This window comes from Diabrotica virgifera, chromosome 3 (assembly GCF_917563875.1).
Source record: "Diabrotica virgifera virgifera chromosome 3, PGI_DIABVI_V3a".
In the NCBI taxonomy this organism is placed as follows: domain Eukaryota; kingdom Metazoa; phylum Arthropoda; class Insecta; order Coleoptera; family Chrysomelidae; genus Diabrotica; species Diabrotica virgifera.
Genome location: NC_065445.1, coordinates 187,820,360 through 187,844,260, shown reverse-complemented (window position 1 = coordinate 187,844,260; position 23,901 = coordinate 187,820,360). Strand labels below are relative to the sequence as shown.

The 23,901-nt window shown below is 32.2% G+C and overlaps 1 protein-coding gene across 2 annotated transcripts in view; it reads right to left on the bottom strand.

Moving 5' to 3' along the window:
• Positions 1–23,901, bottom strand: part of LOC114332573 (zinc finger protein 345-like) — a 105,644-nt gene that overhangs the window by 80,893 nt on the left and 850 nt on the right. The window lies entirely within an intron of this gene.

The window sequence follows — 23,901 nt, the reverse complement described above, 5'->3', positions numbered from 1 at the left end:
TGCACAATGAAAATGGAATAAACAGTTATGTCCTGAGGCATGTGGATTCAGAAAAGATACGAGGAGTTTACAATATCCATGATGTGTACAAATACCACGAATAAAGACAAATGCATAAAATTTAAGGTAGGATAAGAGAATTAGGTTAGGATAATATGATAACAAGAGAAAAGTGTTGTTGTCGAGAGAAAATCAATTTTTTTTGTTGCACTTACTAATACTGATTTTATCTCAAAACAAGGCGGGGATGTTATTGTGTTTGCATTTTATCAATCAAAAGCAAAATAAAAATTAAATTAAATTTTTTTTTAAATAACGCGGGCACATAAATTTGATACACCCTGTATATTGAGCTGTTTTAAAATTTATTAGAATTTAATTTGGATGTAAGTAGATTTCTCTTTTAATGAGCTTTCCGATGAACCATTAAAGACTTTTGTGAATAATTAAAGTGAAAATAACGATGTATTTAGATTTAAAATATAAAAAGTATTTCTCGAAATTGATAATTGAAAAGAAAGTTGGAATTTTAATATCTTTGTTTCAACACGAGTATATGTTGTAGAGTTTCTCCGAAAGTAATTAGGATTGTCGGAATAATTTTGAAAATGACTGTTTTGTTTGTCGAATGGAAAAGTCGAGGTTTCTGATGCTTGGCAATGTGGAAGGGGAAAAGTAGTTAGAATGATTGAGAGAGTTTGAAAAAGAAGTCATTATGTTTTTGGCATCGCTAAGGAGCGGTTCGGCGTTGTTAGTGGATAGATAGTTACCAGATACCAGTGGCTGTTTGATAGTGGAGAATAGTGTTGAAAAGTGGAACGAGAGACAGATCAAATTGAGACGAAATACCTCTTTGATTCTGTATTATTGTGAGAAGGAGAGCAGAGAATTTTTGGAGTTTTGTTTGAATCGAGTACGTGTCAAAAGAAGGCCCGGCTTGTTGGAGAATTGGTGCTGGTATGCTGATAGTTTTGAAGCTGGAGAACGGAGAGGGCTTTGATGAGTAGCCTTTAACATAGTCAACGAGGGAGAGCTGTTTTTGGGTCACGAGAAGACATCAGAGTGAGTGAAGCAAAAGGTCAGTCAATTTATGTGAAAGAGATTTTTATGTTCGGAAACTAAATTTTTGAGTAAAAGGCATATGAATTAAAATTCCAATATTTCAAAAAGTAAATAGTAAATATAGGTAATCTTGCGAATACATAAATTTGTTTTGTTTTAGTTTGTTTTACCAAAGTCATCGGGAACAAACCGATAAATTGTTTTTTTTAACTATAATAAATTTAAGTGGTAAAAATTTCATTCGGACATCTGTGTCCACAGGTTTTTAGATTCGATAGATTTCAGAGTATTGATTTTGTTAAATAAAAGACAATTCTGTATTTTTATTTTAATATTTTGCTTTATTTCTTTTCCCTATTTTATCCCGATTAGGATCAACTCAGAGATACTGAACCCACGAGAGAAGATAAGTATAACGGGAGATAATTTGGATTTTTTTTTAATAGTATAAAAAAGGCACCCTGAGATTTTTTATTCAATTTTTATGTATGATTTGCGACAATTAAATAATTAATCAAATAAATAATAATTAATATAAAATTAATAAGAAGCAGATCATAACAATACATAATCGATTACCTCTTTTACCCATAGGTGTCGAGGTTCACAATATTACACTAATCATAAAATGTATCGCATAAGTTTTCAAATAGAAAAAAAGTTTAAACATAATTTTTAATTTTTAGCAGAATGTTGTAATACTCGTCTATCGTTTTCTCTAGGTATCTACAAACCCATAACATTTCAAGTTGAAGCGTGTTTTTGCAGAAAAAAAAAACAGTAAACAAAACGTTGTTAAAAGAGAATATTTATCTTGGACATTATAATTTGTTCGAGAATTTGATCTGTGCACTATGCCTACTTAAGTTTTCAATAAAAAGGTGCGTTCTTAAAAAATGAGTAAATATAACGTCATAACAAGCAACCCAAAATTGTAGGTTTAATTGGAGATAGACGATCGCAGCAATATCTTGCTGATGTTAAGGAAATCCACCAATCCAGCGTTTCAAGTGCTTTAAGAAGGTATAGAGAAAGTGGGGGATACACAAGAGGACTAGTTTCAGGACTACCTAGGTGCATGAACTCCGCAGATGAACGTCATTTACATCTGCAGACTTTGAGTACACATCATGTAACAGCTAGCTAGACAACTGTGAAATGATCTTTCCACAGCCAATGGCCCGTAATGTTCGGTTCGTAAGTGTCAATTCAGTTAGAAACAGATTAAGGGAATTTTACCTCAGATTTAACAGATTAACCTCTATCGATTTTCATGAAAATTGGTGAGTCATTAGAGGATACCTCAAGGAACAAAGGTGACATGATGCCAACTTGCGCCTTTACCCTGGGGGTGGATGCCACCCCTTATCGGGGGTGAAAATTATTGTATTAAAAATAATACCATAAGTCGATAGAGGGACAAATTATAAGCAAAATTTGTTATATAAAGTTATTAAAATAAATCAACACTTTTTGAGTTATTAAAGACCAAAGATTTTATTTTTTTCGTAAAAAAATGCATGTTTTAAATCGGTTTTTCACGTATAAATCAAAAACTATAAGCTTTTAGAAAAAAGTTGTTATTACTGAAATTGAAGATAATAAAAAACTGAATACATTCCTCACATAAAGAACTAAACTAATGTTAGTTCAAAGTGAGTTATTGGTAATTGAATGTTTATTTTTTTCGACGAGTACTCAAATCTAAGTATTTAAGCTTAAATAACGGGAAAACGATGCAACGTATAAAATATTCCTGCTAAACATTTGTCAAAGTACTTCGGAATACCTATCAAATTAGCTTCAGAACAAGGTAATAGCGTCAAAATTAAGTAAGTTATAATGAAAATAAAAGAACCGTTTCGAATTGTTTAGGAAAAAGTGAAAAATAAAACATACGCCATTTCCACAAAAATTAAAATTTATAGTAATCCTTATAAGAACTTCTTTATATTAGCATAAGTAATGTTTCCGATTATTTCATTCATAGGAGATTCTGACCAAAAGAAAGCTACATAAATCTGAATTAAATCGATAATTTTTGATAATCTCACGTCGTTAAGTATATTACGTCAGATGCCCTTCGTTGCTACGAAAAAATACATTCAGTGACATTAATAACAATTAATGTTTTAAAAATTATAAAAGTGATGACTTTCAATCGTCAAATATTTATAAAAACTGTGTTTAATGGTACTTACATAAATAAATTACAATAAAATTTTGGTTTTGAACAGTTTTATTCATGAAATAATCGCAACAAATTGCACTCGACCTCTGAAATTAATATAGAATTTTTGCTCTCGTGACACTTTGACATAATTTCACTCGCCTTTGGCTCGTGAAATTAAAACTGTCAAAGTGTCACTCGGGAAAAATTCAATAATTTCAGAGCTCTTGTGCAATTACTACTGATTATTTCATTCATAGGAGATTCTGACCAATAGAAAGCTACATAAATCTGAATTAAATCGATAATTTTTGATAATCTCACGTCGTTAAGTATATTACGTCAGATGCCCTTCCTTGCTACGAAAAAATACATTCAGTGACATTAATAACAATTAATGTTTTAAAAATTATAAAAGTGATGACTTTCAATCGTCAAATATTTATAAAAACTGTGTTTAATGGTACTTACATAAATAAATTACAATAAAATTTTGGTTTTGAACAGTTTTATTCATGAAATAATCGCAACAAAGTGCACTCGACCTCTGAAATTAATATAGAATTTTTGCTCTCGTGACACTTTGACATAATTTCACTCGCCTTTGGCTCGTGAAATTAAAACTGTCAAAGTGTCACTCGGGAAAAATTCAATAATTTCAGAGCTCTTGTGCAATTACTACTGATTATTTCATTCATAGGAGATTCTGACCAAAAGAAAGCTACATAAATCTGAATTAAATCGATAATTTTTGATAATCTCACGTCGTTAAGTATATTACGTCAGATGCCCTTCGTTGCTACGAAAAAATACATTCAGTGACATTAATAACAATTAATGTTTTAAAAATTATAAAAGTGATGACTTTCAATCGTCAAATATTTATAAAAACTGTGTGTTTAATGGTACTTACATAAATAAATTACAATAAAATTTTGGTTTTGAACAGTTTTATTCATGAAATAATCGCAACAAATTGCACTCGACCTCTGAAATTAATATAGAATTTTTGCTCTCGTGACACTTTGACATAATTTCACTCGCCTTTGGCTCGTGAAATTAAAACTGTCAAAGTGTCACTCGGGAAAAATTCAATAATTTCAGAGCTCTTGTGCAATTACTACTGATTATTTCATTCATAGGAGATTCTGACCAATAGAAAGCTACATAAATCTGAATTAAATCGATAATTTTTGATAATCTCACGTCGTTAAGTATATTACGTCAGATGCCCTTCCTTGCTACGAAAAAATACATTCAGTGACATTAATAACAATTAATGTTTTAAAAATTATAAAAGTGATGACTTTCAATCGTCAAATATTTATAAAAACTGTGTTTAATGGTACTTACATAAATAAATTACAATAAAATTTTGGTTTTGAACAGTTTTATTCATGAAATAATCGCAACAAATTGCACTCGACCTCTGAAATTAATATAGAATTTTTGCTCTCGTGACACTTTGACATAATTTCACTCGCCTTTGGCTCGTGAAATTAAAACTGTCAAAGTGTCACTCGGGAAAAATTCAATAATTTCAGAGCTCTTGTGCAATTACTACTGATTATTTCATTCATAGGAGATTCTGACCAAAAGAAAGCTACATAAATCTGAATTAAATCGATAATTTTTGATAATCTCACGTCGTTAAGTATATTACGTCAGATGCCCTTCGTTGCTACGAAAAAATACATTCAGTGACATTAATAACAATTAATGTTTTAAAAATTATAAAAGTGATGACTTTCAATCGTCAAATATTTATAAAAACTGTGTGTTTAATGGTACTTACATAAATAAATTACAATAAAATTTTGGTTTTGAACAGTTTTATTTATGAAATAATCGCAACAAATTGCACTCGACCTCTGAAATTAATATAGAATTTTTGCTCTCGTGTCACTTTGACATAATTTCACTAGCGTTCGGCTCGTGAAATTAAAACTGTCAAAGTGTCACTCGGGAAAAATTCAATAATTTCAGAGCTCTTGTGCAATTACTACTGATAATTTTGACCGGTTTAGAATGCATAATTTTGAAAAACAGATACAATTTAAAAAAATCATAATTTTTAAAATTATTGTAATTCTCATATTCTTTTGATAATACAGTGGAACCCCGATAAGTCGGCCCCCGATAACCCGGAAGTCCGGCTAACCCGGACCGATTTTTATCAGACAAACATTACAACAATAAAAATGTATGTCCTTTATGCTGGATTTTCCAATTTCTTTTCAACATCTTAAAATATTTTCTTTTATCTTTCCTTATAAACATATTGTTCGAATACTATAATATCTTATATTTTTCAGGCTAATTTTATTTATCATAATAAACTTTCTTCGTAAAAATTTGTCGTTTTAGCGAATTCCTATGTAGTTCATTCGTTTCAATTTTCAATGTCAAACACATTATACAATGAGAGATAATGCGTATTTGTGTAATTTGATACATAATATACCTTAGTAAAAATAACTGGCATGGCAGACAACGCTCATTCTCGTGTTATCGAAACCAATAGGCATCTGTAGTATCCTTTATTTACTTGAAACTGTCTAGCATTGTTTAGAAAAGACTATTAAAAAATTATTTTTCAAACAATGGTCTTAGTCTTCACTCTTATTAAATAACATAAGTTCGTTCTCGTTGCGAGACGGTATTGTGTGTGTGTAGTAAAGTCTCATTGTTCGTTCCGCGTAAATATATTCAGATTTTGTTGTGTTTGCGTGATTTTTTGTCTACGTAATGGCAATAAAACTTAAAATGTTGTTTTTGTTTCAAAATGATAACAAAAGACAGTTTGGACAATCGGTGCAAAGCTAAGAAAGCTAAAAATGAGACTCTCGACGACGCTTTGTATGTGTGGAACGCGAACGTGGTTTACAAGTGTCTGTGTGCCAATTATAACGGAGTTTATCTGTAAGCATACCATATTTTAATAATTTTTACCATTTTCTCCGGCTAACCCGAATTTTCGATAACCCGGATCGGCCGCGGTCCCGATTAATCCGAGTTAACGGGGTTCCACTGTACTCCAAAAATACTCAATATACGTAAAAAATTATATTTAACCAAATTTTAGTTTTTTCTGCGCCAAATATTTTACCTGTTTTACTATTTCTATAGGGTAAAAAATAACCGAGATAGAAACGTTTAAATCTTAAATTTGGCTGCGGAACTATGCAACCGGGGCCATTCAACCTTTTATTTTTAAAAATGGAAGGGGTTTAAAAGATTAGGTTTAACATGCTTAAATAGCACTTGGAATTAACTTTCAAACAGTTATTAGATAAACCTGATATCGTAAACACGAACGGAGTTAAAAAAAAAACAATAACATTTTTTGGAAAATTTTTTAAAAGATAAATTTTGGAAAAATTTTGGAGCATAAATTTTAACCCTATCAACATGTTCGGGGGCTCATTTGATAGATATTTTTAAGTACTTTGACAAAAAATGTTTAATAAGTGTATGTTATAAAATGCATCAATGTCCCGTTATTTCAGCTTGAATTCTTAGAGTTTTTTACTCGCAGAAAAAAATATACATTCAATTACTTATAACTCACTTTTAGTTAACATTAAAAGCTTTTTCTAGTAACAGGTTTAATTAGTTTTTTATTAGCTTCAATTTTGATAATAACTTTTTTGTAAAAACTTACACTTTTTGAGTTATTGATGAAATATTGGTTAAAAACATGCATTTTTCTCAAGAAAAATTAAAATCTTTGATCTTTAATAACTTAAAAAGTTTTGATTTATTTTAATAACTTTATATAACAAATTTTGCTTGAAATTTGTCACTCTATCGAATTATGGGGTTAATTTAATAAAATAATTTTCATCCTCGAGAAGGGGTGGCATCCACCCCCAGGGTAAAAGCGCAAGTTGCCACCATGTCACCTTTGTTCCTTGAGATATCCTCTAACCACTCACCAATTTTCATGCAAATCGATGGAGGTTCAACGAAATCGGAGGTAATAGCTCATATCCACATTCAGTGACTCCACTATTTGGGATCAGAGGCAGAATGGCTGCTGCTGCTGCTACTGCTCCACTGTTAATGAGTGCACACCGTATAGCATGTTTAAGATTTGCACCAGAACATGTAGATTGGGATATTAATGACTGGACTAATGACTAATATTCTTCTTACTGATGAGTCAATATTTGCACTTTGTCGAACCTACAGACAATTTGCACTGTCTGCAATCCACAAAGTGCAAATCTTGACTCATCAATAAAAAGAATATTAGCCCAGTCTTTAATATCCCAATCGACATGTTCTGATGCAAAACTTAAACTTGCCATACAGTGTGTCTTCGTTAACAGTGGAGCAGTAGCAGGCATCCCGAATCTAATTCCAAATTCCCCTAATCTGTTTTTAACTGAATTGGCACTTATTCGAACATCACTGGCTATGAAGAGATCATTTCGCAGTTGTCTAGCTATAACATTATGTGTACACAAAGTCTGCAGATGTAAATACCGTTCATCTGCAGGGCTCATGCACCTGGGACGTCCTGAAACTGGGCTTCTTGTGTATGCTCCACTTTGTTTATACCTTCTTAAAGCTCTTGAAACGCTGAATTGCTGGATTCCCATAACATCAGCAAAATATTGCTGTGAGCGTCCATCTCCAATTAAATCTACAATTTGGGCTGCTTGTTCTTATTGCTTACAATACCGAGCCAAATTCTCAATACCGGTATTAAAACCGGTATTATGAATAAAAAATATACACGTTATATTTATACTATCCTCAGTTGTTATATCGACTTGTTATTAAATAATATATATGAAACCTATTAAATTTTGTTTTGAAATGAGTAGATGTTGTTTATAACATTACATAGAGAGTATACCCTATTCCACGAATATACGACTGTGTTAAGATTATTTCGATAACGAATATTTTATTGTGCAAAATATGAAGAACGAAAATAAATTTCAAATTACATTGCTGTTTATTGGAATAATTATTAGAGCCATTTACTTTCGTACTTCTTATGTTGCACACTGAAATATTCGTTGTCGCGATAATCCAAAACACTCATATACTGGTGGAATGAACCATAGGAATAGATAGATACAAAAAATGTGCAAATAGAAAAACTATATGTTTGATTCTACGATCAATTTTGCATATAAGAGGATAGTACTTTTACTTATGATTTTCTATTTGTAAATTAATTTAACTTTAAAATATATTAAGGCTATCGGTACATAATTCGCAAATATTTTACGGGTATCCCTACTTTTTCTGTCTTTACATGGAAAATTACGTGTAGTAAAATTCACACTGGTATGGATATGTAAACATTACTAGAATGTCATTCTACTTGAAAATGTCATCATTAATTTAAAGAGATGGCTTTTGAATGTTCTTGGATAACTGTTATTTTTATAATTGCAAATTATTAATTCAGTTAATAAATGTGTTAATTTTTTCACTAACTACGTATTCAGTGATTGTAATAATTTATATGTACATCACAAACTAATACTCAATCGAGAAAAGAGGAAAAGTGTTTACGTGATTTTTTAATAATATATTGTTACTATGGAACGCTTAAAATTTTGAACATCTTTAACAACAAAATACTTGGATCACAGAATATATTATCTTGATGTATTCTCTGCTTGGATCTTCCACAAATAATACACAATAAATAACTTTTTATTAAGTTCACGTCTTAAATCAATTATTTATCAAATACACTATATATACCCTATTCCACGAATATATGACTGTTTTGGATTATTTCGACAACGAATATTTTATTGTGCAAAATATGAAGAACAAAAACAAATTGCAAATTACATTGTTGTTTATTGGAATAATTATTAGAGCCATTTACTTTCGTACTTCTTATGTTGCACACTGAAATATTCGTTGTCGCTATAATCCAAAACAGACGTATGTTGGTGGAATGAATCATATCAATATTTTTTAATCAACAACTCAAAATATTCCCGATGCCATGTCAAATATTTAAAATTGTCACTGTTGACTGACAGTATGCTGACAATATTCTATTCGACTGAGTGACTTGGAAATATTACCACGGGCATTGTGGTCATTTTTTTCGAATCCTGAAAAAACCAATTAATATTTTTAAAACATTTATACTCAGAATGAAAGACTATATTATTACCGAGGGCCGAAAGTCCCTTAGAATAAATAAAAAGTTTATATTGAATGATATATTTTAAATTAAATATCACACTAAATTTTCTCTTAGTTTTTCACCCCTGTAACTTATTAAAATAAACATTACATAAGTTCTCAGGGACTTTCGGCCCTCGCCAATAACGTAATCTTTCATTCTGCGTTTAAATTTTTCAAAAATACTTATTAGTTTTCTCAGGATTCGAAAAAAATGAATCCCCATTTGAATAGCATTGCAGCCGAAAATACGTACCCATCCTCTTAATACAAAAATTAACTTACTCTGACAAATATTTTATATGGATTACTCTGTATTTAGACCGCTATATATTTTCAATTATTATTAATAATTTAGAAAATAAGTGAGCCTAGTTATTTATACACCACAATACACAAAAAATGAAAAATAGATCTGAAAATGTAAACAGAATTCTCATTAATAAATCTTACGGCTTATTTATAAAATAAAGTAGTCAAATTTTAAATATTTAAGAATTTTTATATAACTCATTTTATGTATTTGTATAGACGAGATTTAATAATTTGGTTGTAGAAGCTGATATAACCCTTCGCCTTAAATTAACGACATTCACGCTTTTAGAAAGCGCTATACTTGACTTGAATGTGTAATAAACGTGTTTAATAAATATTTTTTACAATGTAATTTATTGTTTATATTCAAAAATAATTTCTTGTAATAGCAAAAAATATTTTATAAGAAAGTTTATTGTGCATCAACTCACTTTTTATAAATTAAGCTAATACCGAAATACCGGTATTTTTATTATAAATACCGGTATCGAATACCGGACAAAAATCGTCCGGGATCCCGGTATTGTAAGCTCTACTTGTTCCTACTTTATATTACTTATTTTTTGTAACAACGCACCTCCTCATTGAAAACTCAAGCAGACATTGTGCACAGATCAAGTTTTCGAACACAAATGTCTAAAACAAATATTCTCCTTTAACAACGTTTTGTTTACTGTTTCTTTTTCGGCAAAAACACGCTTCAACTTGAAATGTTAAGGGTTTGTAGACACCTAAAGCAGACGATAGATGAGTATTATAACATTCTGTTAAAAATTAAAAATTGTATTAAAACTTTGTTTCGGTTTCAAAAATTTTGCGATACTTTTTGTGATTAGTGTATTTATACAGTTCTAAAAATATTCATTTATTAAAAGTAAGAATATTAATATTTTATTTTCTTCAAAAAAATATGGTAGGAGTAGAGAAATAGAATTTGATCTGTAATTTTATAAAATGAATAAATTTACGGCTAAGTATTGTATGCACAAGATCACTTGGCATTTAGATAAGAAAATATCTAAAGTTGCTTCACTCTTTCATATTTTAGAAGCAGTAACGAGGGATGTTGTGCTTGCGATGGTGAGTGGGAGATTGTTTTAGTCATTTGAGTTTGACAGCGTGACACCATGTCAGACACAAATTGAACTGACAGAGTTGAATTCTTCTATAAAATTCTATATTCGTTGGTAATATATCTAAAGGCTGGAATTATATTCATGGGAACAATGTATGGGAACAAAAATTATGGCATGAACTGGTACTCTTACAAAGCTATGAAGAGGCCAATGATAAATCAGATGGTGAAAAATACTCAGAACCAACAAAAACTGACATACTCCTTACTAAGTGATTTAAGATGTTTTTCTTGATCGTTTTCAAAAGTGCCTTCAGGTATTAGAGGATGAAAAGGAATATTTTTATTGGTGGGCAAAATAATAGGGTTAAATGTACATAATTGGAAAAATTACATACGAAATTTATTTTTTGATGAGAGGGAGAAACAGTCCCCAATACCTATGGAAACAGGGTCACCTATCCTAGTGACAGAAATAAGAGCAGCCATAATGTCACTAAAAGAAGGGAGAGCTCCAGGACCAGACGGAGTACAGTGTGGATTTCTTAAACTTATTGATGATGAATCTTTAAGAATACTATGTAAAATCTTCAATAATATATACGACACAGGCAATATTCCAAAAGATTGGCTAGTTTCAAAGTTTACTAGAATAGAATAGAATAGAAAAAAGCTTTATTCTCAGGATTCACAAGTTACAAAAATAAAGTGTCAATAGAGGGAATGGTGTCAATTACAATTTATAAGAGTTGCTGAAACAACCTACACTTAACATAAAAGTAATATTAAAATATAATAATAATAACAGTGACATTTAGATTCAGATAAGAGCCACCAGTTTCCTTGCTGGTCAGCTTGCAGGTATTCTTCCACTTTGTACGGTTCTAGGTGTATGAGCAACTGTTGAACAGACTTTCTATATTTATTTGTCAGTTTCTATTTTGATGCTGTAAGGCAGTTTATTAAAGAATTTAATACAGGCATATTCTGTGGTTTTCTCAGATGTTGTTAGCCTATGTATTGGTACATTATAGTTTATGAGATTGTTTCGTGTATTAGTATTATGGTTTTATTATGTGTTTCAAGAACTTATGTCTATGTTTAAAAATGAAAAGTAAGCATAATTCATATATGTATGTTCCAGCCATTGTTAGTATGTTGAGCTTTTTGAAATTATCCCTACATGAATCCCTGCATTTCAAGTTAAGTAGAGTTCTGATTGCTCTTTTTTGTAATATAAAAACCTATTCAGCGTTACTACTCCCCCCCCCCCCAGAAAATTATTCCAAATCGAATTACAGAATGAAGATTTGAAAAATATAAGAGCAACTCGTTTACATTTTTCGTCCAAATAATTTGCTGTTATTCTGAAAGAATAGCAGATAGATGATAACCTGTTATAGATCTCATTTATATGCACTCCAAAATCTAAATTTTGGTCAAAATGTACCACCAGAAATTTTGTGCTGTGGTTTAGAGTAACCATTTGCGATTGAATTGAGACAGTTTCTGGTAAGGTACTATTATTTGTTTTAGTGACGAAACAGATATAATTTGTTTTTCTCTGTTCAGTATGAGTTTATTCATATTGAACCACCTCTGTGCTTTCTCTAATCTATTATTAGCCGTGTTCGTGCTGCATGCCCCGAGTATGCCCAGAGGGAGAACGCCTGCGCATTACGTTTTCGGAGGGCAATATTCGACCTTATTGAACGTCCAATTTTGTAATGCGCAGGCGTTCTCCCTCTGGGCATACTCGGGACATGCAGCGCGAACACGGCTATTATTACGCTACCAAAGAAACAGGGAGCGAAAAAAGTGCGGAGAATATAGGCTAATAAGTCTAATGGGCCATATATTAAAACATTTTCTTAAAATTATACATCGCAGAATATACAAGCTATGCGAAGAGAGAATACAAGACATACAGTTTGGATTCATGAAAGGCGTAGGTACAAGAGATGCACTGTTTAGTCTACAGGTATTATTCCAAAGATGCAGATTTATGACTTGTGATATTTAGACCTGCTTTGTGGACTACCAAAAATCATTTTATGTAGTATAAAAAATGATTAATATTTGGACTTCCATGCTAGTAAATTTGTATTGGGGTACACCGCATCTCAGTAAACATCTTATTAAGACAAATTCTTTAATAATTAAATGCCCGTGGTAAAAACAAATATGTTTGTTTTTAATAAATACGATCGACCTAAATTACCACATCAATGCATGCGGTTTTTGATACAAGGTCAAGTTGCAATAATAATTAATATATGTTATTTGTAATCTAGTCCGGTCAGCAGTTTTGATATCACTCTCACTTTTGGTTCTATCAAAACAATAAACACGACAATCGACTTTTAATTATACTTTCACGGAGAAAAGATTATTCAATTGGTAGTTGAGATTCCAGCGGGTAACATCGCATTAATCAAATATTATACCACCAGCTACTTACCGTTAAATACTCCAACGTATAAATAAATGTATTAACTGTGAGAGTTATTTACTACATCAACCCTTATGGTAGGGGGTAACCAACCCTTAATTATCTAAGGTGGCTCAGAAGGTAGGAGCCACCATATGGCGATCCAAGACCAGGGACGAACACTGGAACTAGCTGTCTGGAACGAGAAATGAAAGAAACGTCAATGTTCCTGCACCCCGACCACCCTAGATAACAGTGGGGTGCCTACATAAAAAGGATGAAGACATCAGGGCCGAGACGGAGATGATTATGGTATGGAGATGGAACATCGTGGGAAAATGGACAATGCTATAGGACGTGCAGCGAGGACTTTTGGTGATACGAACACAAACGTTTAAAGTGGTGAGTCCATATTAGCTATTCTTATGGTATTTCCACCATATTACTCCTGATTCGTATAAACATATAATAACGTAATATAATCGTAATTTAGGATACATAATCTAAGTTCTACCTATTTTTATCTACCTAGTTTATTTTAATTACCTTATTGGTATTATAAGGATTTTTTTTACAAATATTATGGTTATTTATAGGACGTAATGATACATTTTTATTTGATATTGATTTTTATTGGATTTTTATATATTTACCAACATATATTTTTTATCTTTACTGACTTTTTATCCATTTATTATTTTACCTACTGATTTTTATTACATTTTTTGGTCTACTGACTTTTATGGTGATTTATATAATGATTTTTTATTGCAATTTACTATATTTTTACTATTTTTGACATATTTTATATACATATATTTACTATACCTCGTAAGACTGTCAAATTTATGCGTTCGTTACGGGTACAGGAATAGGAAAATGAATATTACAGGAATAAATGAATTATGAATAAATGAGTAGCAACAAAGTTACTTGGGAAGACTTCGTCAAAATAGTTGAGGAGATTACGCAAGAAGTAGTAAGACAAAGTAGAAGGATCTTAAAGAAGAAAGTACCTAAATCTAATATACAAGAAGAAGTAACGACACAGTTAATTAAATTGTATAACAAATTCACACATTTAACGAAGAAAAATTGGGAAGCGCTATCGGACAAACAAAGAGAAGCGTGCAACAAATATTTCGGAAAAATAAGAGACAAAGTTATACGCTCATTTCAAGCTGTAAACGTAAGAACAGTAGTTCCAAGTTCAATACACCAACCAATCGACAAGGAAATAGAGGAAGAACAAAGCGACGAAGAAGTAGAAGAGGAAAAAAGTGACGAGGAGATAGAGGAAAAAATTGACGAGGAAATAAAAGAGGGAAAAAGCGACATAAAACAAGATATAAAAATATTAAACATGGCTCTGACAATCAACGAATTTTTGAATATTGCAAGCAAGGTATTGCCCAACGAGTTTGATGGAAGCGCAGGGAAACTACAACCATTTTTAGACGCATTAGAGTTACTTGGAAAAATAGCAGAAGGACATGAAGAAACAGCGATAACATTAATAAAAACAAGATTGACTAATAAGGCTAGAAACCTGATAACCACAGAGGATACGATCCCACTTATAGCAGCGGCACTGAAGAAGGAATTAAGAGGCGACAATCCGAAAACGATAATAGACAAGTTGGCAAAGAAAAGGCAAGGAAACAAAGATGCAGCAGTGTACGCATCCGAAGTAGAGGAATTAGCGGAACAGTTGAAGGTAGCATACATAGCGGAAGGAATGCCATTGGAACTAGCGAAAAAATACACAACGGACACAGTTGTAGCAACAATGAAACGGAATGTTAATACGGAGAGAGCTAAGTTAATACTGGAGGCAGGTAACTTCAAAACACCGCAGGAAGTAGTATCTAAATTTTTATCGATTGATACGACAGAGGAGAACACACAGGGAAGAGTATTCAATTATAGGACGAATTATGAAAATAGGAGAGGACAACAGCAATACCGAAGAGGATACCATAACAAATACGATAGAGGAAGAAGAAATAACTTCGGACAACGGAACAAAGGAGAAGAAACAGAAAACCAACGGAATTATTCGAACAGAGGATATAGACAATTTAACAACCAAACATACAGAGGGAACCAGAGAGGAGGACGTAACAGAAACGTAAGGCTACTTGAATTAGAAGACAGCCAAGAGGAACCAAAAAACCAGCAGTTGGGGTTTTGAATGAACGAAACAAGGAAAGTACACAGTCAGAAGTGGAATATAATATTTACAACTTCGATTTAAACCTAACGAATTTTGTACGAATGAAAACAGGAATCCTAGAAAACACAAATACCTTTATCATAGACACAGGAGCTGATATTTCAATACTGAAATGTTCACAAGATTTTATGAAGGAACATGTGAAACCAAACACAAAAGCGAAAATAAAAGGAGTAACTAAAGGAGAATTACAAACAATGGGAGAAGTTAAAACAACGCTAGAAGTAAAAGGATCTCGATTTGAGCATATCTTTCAGTTAGTGGAACCTAGCTTTCCTATTCCAACCGACGGAATCATTGGGAGAGACTTTATTTCAAACTTTCAATGCATACTAGACTACGCTAACCTTAAAATGCACATTAAAGAGGACAACGATTGTTACATTAGTACAAACATTTTGGATAATATAGATAATGACACGATAATAATACCGCCTAGATGTGAAATTTACAGTCGTAAAAATTTTTCAAACGCTGAAGAACGACAGGATAGTGGAACAACAGGAAATACAACCAGGAATGTTCATAGCGAGAGCAATTATTTCAAGTAATAATCCGTACATCAAAATTTTGAACACAACCTACGAAACAGTAAAAGTAGAGACAAACGCAATCAAAACATTAGACATTAAATTATTCAACATATATAGACTGATCAACGACAGCAAGGATAGGAAAAAGGAATTACGGGAATCATTGAAGTTAGACATTCCAGAATACATACGCGATAAGTTAGTATCTTTATGTGAAGATTATTCAGATATATTCGCCCTAAGGCATGACATGCTAACATGTAACAACTTCTACGAGCAGAAACTGAGAGTTAAAGACCAAACTCCGGTATACATTAAAAACTATAGGACACCTCATGCACAAACAGAGGAATTAAACCGACAAGTACAAAAACTGAGAGACCAAGGAATAATAGAACCGTCTACATCAGAATACAACAGCCCAGTAGTGCTGGTACCGAAAAAGGCGATAGATGGAAATAAAGCATGGAGATTATGCATAGATTTTAGACAACTGAACAAGAAAATAGTCACAGACAAATTTCCTTTACCAAGGATATACTCGATACTAGATCAACTAGGAAGAGCAAAATGGTTTTCAGTTATAGACTTAATGTCAGGTTTTCACCAGATACCATTAGAAAAATCATCGAGAAAATACACATCGTTTAGCACAGAAAATGGAGCATTTCAATTTACCAGATTACCTTTTGGATTAAATGTAAGCCCAAATAGCTTTTCAAGGATGATGTCAATAGCATTTTCGGGATTAACACCAGACAAAGCATTTCTTTACATGGACGATATAGTAGTAATAGGAATATCCGAAAAACATCACCTAGACAACCTGAAAAAGACATTCGAGACATATCGAAAATTCAATTTGAAACTTAACCCAGGAAAATGTCAATTTTTTAGAAGAGAAGTAACATATTTAGGACATGATCTTTCTCAGGAAGGAGTATCACCAGACAAAGCGAAATATGCAACGATTGAACAATACCCGACACCTAAGACAGCGGAAGAAACAAAAAGATTCGTAGCATTTTGTAACTATTATAGACGTTTTATTCAAAATTTTGCTGAAATATGCAGACCACTCAACAGATTATCAAGAAAAGGAGTAGAATTTTTTTGGCCAGAAGAATGTGAAAAAGCATTCAATAAGCTTAAATCATCTCTGATGAAGCCACCGATCCTACAATATCCAGATTTCAATAAACAATTCATCCTAACAACAGACGCATCCAACGAGAGTTGTTCAGCAATTTTAAGTCAAGATTATAACGGAATAGACCTACCAACAGCATACGCATCAAGAAGTTTCAATAAAGGAGAATGTAATAAACCTATAATCGTTAAGGAATTACTAGCGATTCATTGGGGAATTCATCATTTCAAATGTTATTTATATGGAGCACCAACATTTTTAGTAAAAACGGATCATAAACCACTAACACATTTATTCGCAATGAAAGAACCAACTTCGAAACTTACAAGAATCAGATTAGATTTAGAGGAATACGATTTCGAAATAGAGTATATAACAGGGAAAAATAACCATGCAGACAGCCTTTCAAGAATAACATTACATCAACTAAAGAACTTATACATAGATAATACCCATATATTAGCTATAACACGAGCACAAGCAAGAGAAAAAAAGAAGGATGCAAGGCAAACGAAGGCAGAAAGTGAATTCGCACTACAGCCAGAATCCCCCAAACAAACAGTAAGAAAGGTACTAAATAATTTAGAGGCGCATAGACTACCAATTTTGTCTTTTGGAGCAGAACTAATCTCACCAAGACAGAGCATTAGGGTCAAAAACAAAATAAAGTGCAGCAAGAGCATAGCCACAGGATTCAATCATTTTGATTTAAACCAAATGTTGACACAGCTTGATAAGCTGGCGGTAGAGAATGCAGTAAGTAAAGTAAAAATATACGTAAACGATATTATTTTTAAAGTGTGCACAATTGAGGAATTTATTAAACAAGGAAACGAAATATTGAAGAATGTAGAAATATACATATGTGAAGTACCAGAAACAATAGAAGATGACAAAGAAAAACACAGGTTAATAGAAGAATATCATAATCATCCGATGTTTGGAGGACACGTAGGAAATAACAGACTCATAAAGAAGCTAAAAGCAAGATTTAGATGGAAAAATTTGGAAAAAGACGTAAGAAAATACGTTAAACAATGTCATAAATGTCAAATTAACAAACCAAAAAGAACACATGTTGAGGAATTCGCGATATCGGACACTTCTTCAAAACCATGGGACATAGTATACATAGATACGATAGGTCCATTCACTAAAAGTAACGAAGGTAATAGATACTGTATAACAATGTTATGTGAGCTTACGAAATACGCGGTCAGTATACCCGTGTGCAATAAAGAAGCAGAGACAATAGCCCGAGGAATTTTTGATCATTTCATACCAACATACGGACTCATGAAGCAAATAAGAACGGACCAAGGCACAGAATATAAAAATGAAGTAATGCAGGAACTAACAAAGCTACTAAAAATAGAGCACAACTTCTCAACGGCATACCATCCACAGTCCATTGGAAGTTGCGAAAAACTACACAGAACATTAAACGAGTACGTAAGAGCATTCATAGACGAAGACAGAGAAAATTGGGATGTGTGTTGCAGGATGTTCACATACTGCTACAATACAACCCCTAACGCGTATCATGGTTACACACCGTTTGAACTGTTATATGGCAGGAAGGTTAACCTACCAGAAGACCTTACACAGGAGATTCAACCATGTTACAATATAGATGCTTACTACAATGAGTTACGCTACAAACTACAAAGCGCACACGAGAGAGCTAGAACTTTCTTACAAAAACACAAAAAAGAGCGACAAGAAAATAACAAGCGCAAAGCAACACCACAACACTTTAAAATAGGAGACCTAGTCCTGGTAAAAAGGGAAGAGAATGGTAAGTTTGATAGTCTTTATGTAGGCCCCTTCACAATAACAGAGGTAAATAATGTTAATTGTAAGATCAGATTGGAAAACAATAAAATCAGGGAAATACATAAGAATAGATTATATGCTTACAATCCGAGAACACCGTGAGTGACAAGTGGAACGGGAACAATGTTGATAACGAACATTTTCACTTTTATTTTTTGTATTTAATTATTATTTATAGGAAAAAATGTATATATTGTACTTAGTAAAACGCAGTAAGCAATTGGTGGTACTATTAGAAAAATTTTCTTCCTTTTCCGTAGTCAGAAAATTTTCGGAAGGAAAGGAAGATGTATTGGGATACACCGCATCTCAGTAAACATCTTATTAAGACAAATTCTTTAATAATTAAATGCCCGTGGTAAAAACAAATATGTTTGTTTTTAATAAATACGATCGACCTAAATTACCACATCAATGCATGCGGTTTTTGATACAAGGTCAAGTTGCAATAATAATTAATATATGTTATTTGTAATCTAGTCCGGTCAGCAGTTTTGATATCACTCTCACTTTTGGTTCTATCAAAACAATAAACACGACAATCGACTTTTAATTATACTTTCACGGAGAAAAGATTATTCAATTGCTAGTTGAGATTCCAGCGGGTAACATCGCATTAATCAAATATTATACCACCAGCTACTTACCGTTAAATACTCCAACGTATAAATAAATGTATTAACTGTGAGAGTTATTTACTACATCAACCCTTATGGTACGGGGTAACCAACCCTTAATTATCTAAGGTGGCTCAGAAGGTAGGAGCCACCATAAATTGGGTAATGAGAAAGTGGATTGGTTGGTCAAAGATTCAATAAAAAAGGTGATATTCTAACTCAGATCTTATCAACAGATGCAATAAATGACGTCAAAGCTAGAATAAATAAAATATGGAAAAAACAATGGAAAAATATTTCTAACATGTCAAAAAATTTATATTTTTCTTCACATCAAGAACTTCCTTTGCCACCCGAATATATATTTAAGTATAACCTGTCAAAGACAGATATTTCTACTATCGTCAGATTAAAAACTCAACACGAAAAATATGAAGCACATCTGCACAAATTAGGAATAGTTAATTCATCAGTTTGCTTTTGCGATAATGTTTCAATTAGAAATTTGAATATTTTCTTTGAATGCAAAATTCTGATTTTTTAAATTACACTTTTTTTTTTCAAAAATATGCATTCTAAACCGGTCAAATTTGTTGGAATAATTACCTATACTAATATAAAGAAATTGTTGTAAGCATTACTATAAATTTTTAATTTTAGTGGAAATGGGATGTTTTATTTTTCACTGTTTCCTAAAAAATTCGAAAGGGTTCTGTTATTTTCATCATAATTTGCTTAATTTTGAAGCTATTAACTTTTTCTGCAGCTCATTTGATAGGTATTCCCAAATACTTTGACAGGTGCTTAGCAGGTATATTTTATAAAGTGCATCGTTTTCCCGTTATTTAAGCTTGAATACTTAGATTTGAGTACTCGTCGAAAATAATATACACTCAATTACCCATAACTCACTTTGAATTATCATTAGTTTAGGTTTTTGAGTAAGGGGTGTATTTACTTTTTTATTATCCTCAATTTCGCCAATAATAACTTTTTTGTAAAAGCTTATAGTTTTTGAGTTATACGAGAAAAACAGCTTTAAAACAGGCTTTTTATTACGAACAAATAAAATCTTTGATATTTAATAACTAAAAAAGCATTAATTTATTTTAATAACGTTATACAACAAATTTGGCCTAGAATTTGTCCCTCTATCGACTTATGGTATTATTTTTAATAAAATAATTTTCACTCCGAGAAGGGGGAGCATCCACCCCCAGGGTAAAAGCGCAAGTTTGCATCATGTCACCTTTATTCCTTATGGTATCCTCTAACAACTCGCCAATTTTAATGAAAATCGATGAAGGTTCAACAAAATCGAAGGTGAAAAGTTTCAGTGACTGCACTATTCTATGCAAATCAGAATAGAAACATGCAAGCAATATTTCTTTATTTCTAACCGTTTTCTAGATACAAGAGTTCAAATTGATAATTTTACAATTTTTGACTTATTTTTTGACAAACATTTTACATTTCATGTCAAAATTTACAAATATTTTTTAACAAACAATTCAACCGAATTTATTCTTAGGTATGAGAAAATAATTTGTAATAAATAAACGAAATTAAATATGAAAAGGAGTTTTACAGGGTCATAATGTTAGAGTTTTTTGAAATATAACTACAAAAACATGTTTTTCGTTATAACTTACCTAAAAAAATTTAGTCGATTGTAGCACGAATCTGTCACTGTCGTAAGCCAAACACTGACTGCGAAAATCTGACGTAAGTAACAGAAACCGACCGGTACTTACGTTATTATGGCGGTAAACGACGTTTGCTTACGTTATTATTATGGAAATGGTGCTAAAGTTGCGTTTCTTTTGCGGGTATGATTAAAACAATTCTGGACATACGTTTTTAGAATAGTTAAAAAAAGGGTTTTAAAGTAATTCTAGGCTTACTACACTTTGGCAGTATGTACCTTCTAAACACTAATAGCGTTAGTTTAATGGAAAAACATGATTTTCGCCAAAAATATCACTTACGTTACTTTGCCAAAAATGTATCGATATCTACCAAGTTCTCATGAAATGGAAATATTTAAATAACTCATAAACCACATGAAAGAAACAATTAGTCATTTAAATGAAATAAATATTAATATAACAAAATTAATAAATTAAGGTAAAAATAAAATAAAAACCTGTGGCTAACGGACCTGCATCCAAGCCATCTTTTCACACACTCACAAAAAGCATTTATGATACAGTTCAACACCGAAAAATGATGGATGTTCTAACAAAAGCCCAAATGGATGATAAAGACCACTGGCATATAATACATACAATATTTATACTGGAACCAATCAGCCACAATAATAACAAATATTGGAGATGATCCAGATTCTGCGAGGCGTTAGACAAGGATGTATACTTTCACCTATATTATTTAACCTATATTCAGAGGAAATATTTAGTGGAGCCTTGGAAAATTGAGAACATGGAATAATCCTAAATCGAGAATACCCAAACAACATCCACTATGCTGACAACACCATTATTTTTGCAGACAGTTTGAACAGTTTACAGCAACTAATAAGCACAGTAAATAAAGTAAGTGAAAAATTTGGACTACACAGTAAATAAAGTTTTTTTTTTTTTTTTTGTAAGCATTTATTAACAATCAGAATTACATATTCTATAAGCTAATTTGATAACAAGTACAATAACATAAGTATATCAATGCATTATTGTACACTAAAATGGCGTTAGGGAGCGTTCAAGTATTACGTAACGCGATTTTTGACCCCCTCCCTCCCTACATAACGCACTCTAATGGGTGTTTAACTATTGCGTAACGCAATTTTTGAAGATTTTTGACCCCCCCCCCCCAACCTGCGTTACATAATACTTGAACAGTCCCTTATGAGGTACATCACCCAGCGGTTTCACCTCAGTTTCAGCGAAGATCTATGGGCCATAATCTTCGCAATCTTCTGTTGTTTAGTGGCTGCAGTAATGGTAATATTAATTGGTTGGGGTGGTCTTCCAATTTCTCGTGATGTCTGTTGGCTCTTTCTTGAATTACTGTGCTGACTAACGGGATGTTTAGGTCTTTATGAAGGGTTTGGTTGGAAATGTACCACGGGGCATTTGCGATGGTGCGTAGAATTTTTGATTGAGTTCTTTGGATAATTTTTGTGTTTGATTTGCTGGCACAACTCCGTAGTTCTATACCGTACGTCCATATAGGTTTGATGACTGATTTATAAATCAGCAGTTTGTTCTCAATTGAGAGTCGAGATTTTCTACCTATAAGCCAATTAATTTCTTTCACTCTCAACTCAATTTATTTCTTCTTCTTTAAAATGTGTTGTTTCCAGTTTAATTTAGAATCAAGATGAAGCCCCAGGTATTTGAAGATGTTCTGTTGTGGTATGTTGACTTGATTAAGTGTAATATTTGGGCATTGGTCTTTCCTTAGTGTGAAAGTTATGTTGACTTAGTTTCATTAGCTTTTATCTTCCATTTCTTTAACCACTGTCCAATTTGGTCTAGGTGTTCTTGGATCCTCTTCAGTTGCAAATATTGCTGTGTCATCAGCGAAAGTTCCAATGGTGGTTTGTGGAGAGGTTGGTAAATCGGATGTGTACAGTACATAAAGAAGTGGACCCAATATACTACCTTGTGGAACTCCTGATTGAATTTTGTTATGGTTTGATAGTTCATCCTCCATTTTAGTTTCAAATTCTCTGTGATTTAGATATGAAGTCAAAGTATTTGTTGGGTAGGGATTTTTTGATTTTATAAAGTAATCCTGGGTGCCATACCTTATCAAATGCTTGGCTGATGTCCAGAAAGGCTGCTGTGCAATACTGTTTATTGTTCAAAGCTCTATTAATTACATTTGATATGCGATGGCATTGTTGAACTGTAGAATGACCTTGCCGGAATCCAAATTGGTGTTCTGGGATCCAGTTTTGAAATTCTAGGTCGCTCATAATTCTTTTAAGTAACAGCTTTTCAAGAAGTTTTGACATTATTGGCAGTAGACTTATTGGGCGGTATGATGAAACATCCGTTAAAGCTTTACCAGGTTTCGGTATCATAATTACTTGGGCAATTTTTAGTGATATAGGCCAATAATTAGTAAATAAAGTAAGTGAAAAATTTGGACTACAAGTAAAAACACTAAATTTATGGTCATCAGCAAAAATAAAATTAGAGACATCCAACTGCTTATCAAGAATAAACAAGTGGACAGAGTAAAACAGTATACCTATCTTGGAACAATAGTAAAGGAACAATGGGATCACTTACACGAAGTAAAATGTAGAATAGAGAAGGCAAGGAGTGCATTCAA